This window comes from Thunnus albacares, chromosome 15 (genome assembly GCF_914725855.1).
Source record: "Thunnus albacares chromosome 15, fThuAlb1.1, whole genome shotgun sequence".
NCBI classification, from domain to species: Eukaryota; Metazoa; Chordata; class Actinopteri; order Scombriformes; family Scombridae; genus Thunnus; species Thunnus albacares.
The window spans coordinates 12,821,633-12,829,443 of record NC_058120.1 but is presented as its reverse complement, the minus strand read 5'-3'; the positions used below and the strand labels follow the sequence as shown (position 1 = coordinate 12,829,443).

The 7,811-nt window shown below is 43.5% G+C and overlaps 1 long non-coding RNA gene across 1 annotated transcript in view; it reads right to left on the bottom strand.

Annotated features, from left to right (window-relative positions):
* Positions 1-7,811, bottom strand: part of LOC122998796 — a 37,457-nt gene that overhangs the window by 4,220 nt on the left and 25,426 nt on the right. The gene's annotated exons all lie outside the window — the stretch shown is intronic.

The window sequence follows — 7,811 nt, the reverse complement described above, 5'->3', positions numbered from 1 at the left end:
GTTGGACAAAACAAGAAGACAGTGCTCCTGGACCTAGTGATAGTATTTTTTCCCAACGTTTTGTAGAATAAACAATTAATAAAATAATCAAGAAATAATCAATAGAACAACTGATAATGAAACTAATAGTTAGCTGTGGATCTATACATTTCACAATGGACTGTCACCAGCCTCACAAGATTTGACAGTGGTCCTGTTGAATACAAATGGCTGCAGTGTGGTTGACAGAGAAAATACTCCCTCAGCCAGTGGAGATTATCAGTAGATCCCCCACTGTTAATCTTGCGGCTGAATGCTGAAGACGGTGGTAGTCACTTGCCATAGAGTCAGAGCAATTCTCTCCGCTCACCGGTGGTCCACGGTTACAAATCACATCATCAGCTGTCTGAGCACCCACAGCCACCTCTTCTCCACCAGATTGATGGTGAAATGGAGGAAAAATCAATGGCTTCCTCTCGTCAGAAAGAGCAAGCTCTGTCATGTTTGGGAGTTTGATGTTACCTTCTCTTACTCTCTCTCCACTATGGGAAATTGAAAGCTGAGTTTGAACAAACTGACAGACGTGAAAAGACTGGAGTCTCTCCAAGTCGATATAATGACCGTTTTCACTCTGATGCTTCAGTCATGAGGTATCCATGCTGCCTTTTAAAACACTCCTAAACCACTGGAGAAGATCACAGTCATCAAGTTGAGTTGGTTGAGTTTCTAGTGAATAATAGTTAGTCTTTAAACTGACTTGTAAGACCCTGTGTAGGTGACCCTGTGAATAACAGCAGTCAGTTTTCTTACCAGTCACCCCCCTCAGGAGTCCCCCTCCATCACTTCATCTTTATCACCACTATGACACACTGCAACTGTGAAGCAAGGTTTCCATTCACTGCTTGCTGTGAAATGAGCAAGCATCACTGAGCTTTTTCATTCAGACACATATTCCCCCGCCTAATGGGAAATTCAAATATCACATATCAGCTGAATGCAATATTCACTTAGTGAGAGATAACACTCTACTTGATGTGTCTCATGTATCAGGTTCAGAACAGGCACGGCTCAGTCTCCTACAGCATAACTGGATCCTGACACCAGACCTGACTGTGAAACTTGGTGTATAAATTTTGTCTGAAGCTCGTGTGCAGCCTGTTCATTCACTCTTTGCTTTATTGTTGCGCATGTTGGTCCCCCTTGTGTATTTGAGGGAGAGCAGATTCCAGGGCATCTGTGCCTGTGCTGCTGCTTCTCCTGTGTCTTACACCAGCACCATCCCTTTTCATTTCTGCTGGCATTCTAATCAGAGCGTTACGAGCTTCAGCGGGTGAAGTACGCAGAAAGTTGTGTTTCCTGACAGCCAATAAAAACCTTATAATCTCCCTGATTCAAGTGGCCCATTTAAAAAAAAATACTAACTAGTGCTATCACTCAGACCACCCCCTTCCCTTTTTCTTTAATGCCCTTTTTTATTTAATATATAGCCCATGAAAAATGAGAGACTCCCGCTTCGCCGTGTAGATATTTTGTTGCTGATGATGCGAGACGAATTTCCATCACAGCTTTGTTTCCAGCGGGTGAGCGGATAATCTTTTACAGCGCAGGGAGGGAGGGCACCACTCCCATCAATCTCCAGGGCTTATAGCCGCCGCATGGTTGCCTTACCTGACCAGAACGCCTGCACAGCACCACGCTGACAGCCCACTCTGGGTCAGGAGCCACCAGAGGATGTGGCCGTGCTGAGAGCGCACTTATGGACCGGGCCCAAGAGAGCCAAAACCCTCTTTAACCTGCACAACAGTGCTTCACTTCAGTTCCATTATTCCTGTCATTGTTATTATGTCATTTTTCTAACAAGGCGGTCACGTCTGAGAGAGCAGCATTGCTTTCCCGCTGACAGCCCTGTGAAACTATGTTTGCAGCGAGGGCCTCAGCTGCTCCTAATGTCGACACAAAGCTGCTCCAGAGGTTTCACCCCTTTGTGCTTCTCAGCCATGTGCACTATGTGTTGTAAAGCAAAAGGTCTCAGTTTTAGTTGTGGCATCCTGCCCGGATAGCCTCTTGAGAGGGGCCCCTGGTGGCCCCATGCTGGTGTAGTGGCTGGCAGGCGCGCAGCATGCTACTCTCCGCACCCCGCTGCCCTGGCAATCGCCTGCTGCACAGCTCCTCCCGTGGAGACGGTGCCGCTCTGATTGACAATAATGGGAAGTGGCAGAATCGATGGGAGACAAGGGAGGGATGCGCGTGAAATTCTCCCGGAGCTTCCAGTCACAGACCAAGGGCTCTGGCACCGCTCACCTGTCATCCCTGCAGCACCAGGATTAGGGCCTGTGACAGCAGGAGCAGCCTGAGAGAAAGATGCTGTGGTCGTCACCGCCACTGACAGCCTGGAAATGGTGCCTCTCTTGCACACTTAGACTACATATATGTCTTGTTACCCGGCTGGACCCAAGAGCCACACTGCTCCATGGGATTTCTCTGTGAGCAATATACTGTGCAAGACTGGCTAACATACTGATGAGAAAAATCATTCTTTTCAAATTGAGACAAGATAAAATTATCCATCACAAGAACATGAGATAAAAAATATCCTGAAAGGAGTGGATGGCTTGGCCTCTAATAAGCCATTTAAGAGAGTGCTTTCAAAAAGTATCTGATTTCAAGGATTAAAATAGCTGTTCACCTTGTGCTTGGGCATGAGATGTGTGTGTGTCTGTGTGTGTGTGTTGCAGCAGCGGATGGAGGGCAGGTGTCGTGACAGAAGGGGCACTCCATTCTCTAATTGATCGGCAAAAGATGCACATGAAGAAGACGTTAAAGCAAAATGAAGTCATAACAGTGGATTGAGACATTTATTAAGTCAGACGAAAGGCCCTCAGAAACGTTGAGATTGTTTATTGATTTTTGTGTTTTGGCTGGCTGCGCAGGAGTAATCGCTTGTGCTGCTGCCACCGAGGCTATGGGGCTTGGGTGCAGCTAAATGTTCAGGTGGAGGCGCTGACTTCCTCCTAAAGGAGCCAACTTAAACCAGCAGAACAACACAGAGCCTTCATTATGACAGCACTTGTTCCACCATTTATATGTGGGTCCTGACGTTATACGCTGTCAGTCAGTCAGTTCAGTTGAGAATACCGGATAATGTCATATGTTGTTGAATGATTCCTGGCAGATATGTGTTGCTGTTATGAACTATATTGTTACCACAGTAGATGAACATACAGATATGTGACAGAGTAAACTTTCCTGTTGTTTATCTATACAAACCAAATGCAATAGTGTGTGTGTGTGTGTCCATTATTCATAATGTCAAGTTTCAATTCATTCCAATTATAGTACATTATCTCATAATCAAGGTGTGTAATGCAAAATGCAAAAAACATACAAGCACTAAATATTTTTTTTCAAACACTGCTTAGTGTTAAATCAGTGCTGAAATGATCAACAGGAAATGAATCAACAATTTAGATCATTTATTACACAAAGATGCCAAACATTCACTGATTCCAGTTTCTCAAATGTGAGGATTTTATGCCTTTCTCTGGTTTATATCATTGTAAATTGACAAATCAGTTTTCACTTCTAAAAATTATGCAATTTTTAGACTATTCTATGACATTTAATAGACTAAATGATTAATCAATTGATTAAAAAGAATATTGTCAAATGAATTGATAATGAAAATAATAATTTGCTGCCACCCTACATTATATATTTTAAGCTTGTTATTAATCGTAAACCATAGTTCCTGTAATTTCTCTTCACTGAGGAGAAAATAGAAATGATTTCATTGCTTCACAACTGTCCTACTGTACACGTGTGCCTGTGTGTGTGTGTGTGTGTGTGTGTGTGTGTGTGTATGTGCTGAGTGGTGCTGGTGAGTGTTAGGTAGAGTTCAACCATACTGGTGACATCAATCTGCCTGTTCTTTATTAGACGGAGCAGTGAGGTGTAACTGACTGCATTGTCCACAGATGGACTGGGGCCCATAGCACACGGGACCCTGGTCAGCCACCCTGACAATACAATCAATAACCACACACTCATTATGGGAGCCCTGCCTGCCTTCTCCTGCCTCCTTGCCCCGTGGAGCCTCCCTCTATGCCTCACCCTACGTTTAACTCTGTCCTTCCTTTTCACTCTCTATTTTAACCTTCCTATCTCTTCAGTTATGTCTTCCTCTTTTTCCTCTGTTTGTACGACATTTTTCCTTTCAAATATCAAAATCCAAAACAGCAAAGGGTGAGGGGACACTGTTACCCTTAGACTCCCTAGCTCCTGCAACACAGGCTGCTGCGGTTATTCAGTAGTCAGGCTGGACAGTAGTGGATGACAGTGATCCAGCATGGAGCCTGGGGCCTATAAATGGTAATGCCCTCCACTTGCCTTCCTCATAAAGCATAATAAAAGGAGGTTATAAATCCTACCAATTAGCTGCGTCCATCAGTCGCCTTAATTGGAGTGTCGTGACTGGCTAGGGGATGACCTTGTGTGCCAGAGAGCCAAGACAGACGAGGGGGCCAGAGGGGAGATCTATGTGGATGTGCAGGACTTGGGCTTCTTTAAATCAATTGTATCTAACAGCCCATACTGTAGTTAAGGGTCGAGCCATATGGTGGTAAAACGTTTATGCTGACTGGCCATGCTGATGTCGTCAGTGCAAATGTGTGGGGAATCAAATGTATATTAATACACTTCAGGCCAACAGTTGGTAATATTTACATGGTAAAGGAATTATGCAGTCCAAAATTATATTTACGGCAGAGAAAATAGGAACTGAAAGTTCATTGATACTTGTAGGACAACTAAACAATCAAAAACTTGTAGTTACTGTATATCAAGTTAATACAGTAATGTTGTTACAGAACAGCAGCACGAAATGTTCGTCTAGTTTCCTCAAAGAACTGGAGCAGCACAATTCAAGTGTCTAAAACATTTACCCAATTACATCCTAGAACCCACATACTCAGTAGTCCACTTCTGAGCAACATCGGTATCTCATCACCCCGCCTGTCATCTTTCAGCCTGCAGTGAGCAAGTTCATTGTCAGAGACAGGAGCTCAGTTTGAAAAAGTGAAATAGCATTTTCGGAACAAGCCAGTGCAAAGAAAAGAAAGGTCAGCAGTGAAAATCATATGTTGAAGAATGAGTGGACGGAGAAATAAGCCACCCAAGGGAAGCACAAGACCAATGTGGTAACACTGTGAAATGCCACTACAACACTAAACATGCCCATTTTGAACAAGACTACTCCCGAAGCAGAGTTTAAAACCTTCAAACTGAAGCTGAAATCATAAGAGCTACTAGCAAGATCAGTGTAAAATCACTGAAAAAAGGATATTTAAAAATATGGGGTTTTAACTGTCTCGTTTTGGATCTATGACACTGTAGAAATTTTGTAAATGGACCTCCAAGACAGGCACTAACTGTGAGTCAGTGGAGATACAACTACCATGAGAATGAAAAGATATTTCTTTGTAAACGTCTTACTTAATTGAGTTTAGAGTCTCTTAAGGAACTGCGATTATGGAAACAATATGGCACACAGACATTGCCTTTGATCAGAGAACACAGGTGTTCTGGGTTCAAAAGGCTCCACTCATCCTGTAGTGCAGCGCTTGCTCTTTCTTCCCCCTCAGCGCAGCAGTTAAATCTGCCCTCTGTCCTCCTGTGGGTTTGGCCACCACACCTTTCCTCTCAACACCTCAGTCAAGCACTCTCTGTGGCCACTCAAACCTGAGACCTTGGCTTCCGCTCTTGCTACGAACATCCACTATCTCATGACACTGCTCTCTCCGAGAGGAAACACTGAACCCATTTGTCTGTGGAGAGCTCCATGCACAGACGTTGATGTGTCCTTACACTGCGCTTTCTCTCCGCTACCATCCCTCCACCTTGGGATTAGGCAGTAAAGACCAGTTAACCAACCAGCTGTCGGAGAAGAGTTTCTCTCCGGCTGACTGAGGGCTGCCGACAGTTGTTTCCTTTCTCTCTTACAGTCTGGAGATAATTCAGTCAACAGGCTTTGAACTGCAGATAAGGGAGGAAGAGGATGATCTCAGGGATGGGCCTACAGTATATGGGGCAGGGGCAAAGGAGAGGAAGGGAAGTACAGGCCGAGGAAGGCAGGGGCAGGTGTATGGGAACAGAAGGGGGCCAAGTAAGATAAGACCTGAGACAGATAGAACTGTCCAATTTAAACTGCACTCCTAGTATTATGTGGTTTAAAACGGATGTATATTTTTGTGCTCCCAAATGATAACCTCTCAACTTCAGTGCTAATTGTTTTATTTCCATATAACATTCCATTATCTCTCCTGTGCTGAGACATTAATGATCACATGGCACACGACCACACAAATAAGCTTCATTTTTTTAATATGTGAAAAATTTTCACAACCTAAATTGGGTGTATCGGATATTAATCTGACTCTTAGCCAATGAGTCCTGTGATTTCCTTTATGAACTACTGCCAGTTCTACCTCCTGCCCGTTTGAGCGCTGCCCCATATCATCCTGTTCTTTTCCGTCCTGCGTTTTATGAATGCAAAAAGATGAGGGAGAGGAAATTAATTTCCAATAAACGCTTCACAGAGTGGCTTTTGTTTTGGCTCAGGCACGTGGTTTTGCATACCTGCCAGGTGTTGTGCAGCGCAAGCCCCCCCCCAGGCCCCGTGCACCCTGGCAAGGTGCACGATGAAAGGCCTCGGGTGGCCCATCAAAGGGCCCATTGAGACCCAGCCACGAGCAGGACAGAGGGCCACAGTGTGGACTGGGGAAATTTGACACCCTCTGACAGAAGCTCCACACAGCCCACTCAGAGCCACGCTGACAGCCTCGCTCACAGGAGATCAGGCACTCTCTCATTCACTTCTACTGACTCACTACTCGCTGACCCCAGAGGGAGACGGACAGAAAAAGAGAGACTTACAGTTGGAGAGACAGTGAGGTGAAAAGAACATGGTTACATAAGTTATCTTAAGTCTTAAAATGTTGTTTATGTTTCATAAAAGAATGAAGAGAATAAAAGGAATAGATATCTGAAGCAAAGGTTTCTGGTATTTTTAAGAGATAAGATCAAAATCTTGCTACAGTAGAAAGCAGATGAGAACATTATAACAATAGAATAGAAAGATCATCCCTAAAAAGGTTGATATGTATTAGACACAAGTGAAATAATCTCCACCCTTCTATACCGCCAGACTTATTTAAAAATCTTTTTTTTCTTAGTACTATATCAAATGACTATAATACTTTGCAGTGTGCTGACATGTGACATGCCTCTTTTGACCTTGACATGACATTCATTCAACTGTCACTTGTGTCACATTTGGCTTCACAAAAACAATATATCTGATAAGTGATGGAATCACAGTTTGATTTATGAATGATATGTGACTATAGGAAGGTGCATAGGACAAAAGTCTTGTACCTGCAAAGTTCATCTCTGTTCACTGTTGTGAATCTGCAAAACATCTGTTATGGTGGCCTCCCTTTCTCTTCCTGCCAAGACTGTAAGTACCGTGGTAGTAACGGTTAAAAGGAACAAGCTGTGACTATATGGCTGCCAGTCTGATCAGAGGAACAGTGGGAACTAATTGTATATATGTACCATATACTAATCTTCCAACTGTTTCGCAGTTGGTTTACAATAAATAAATATACTTTACGAGCATAAAATATCATAAAAACTGCACTGTTGGACCTAAATCACACTGTGAAAAGCTCACAAGAAATACTCACGTACAGTAAATACCTCAAATGTGTACTTAAGTTCAGTACTTCTCCATTACATACAGTACTACATACATCAGAATGAATGTGTAGTCTGTA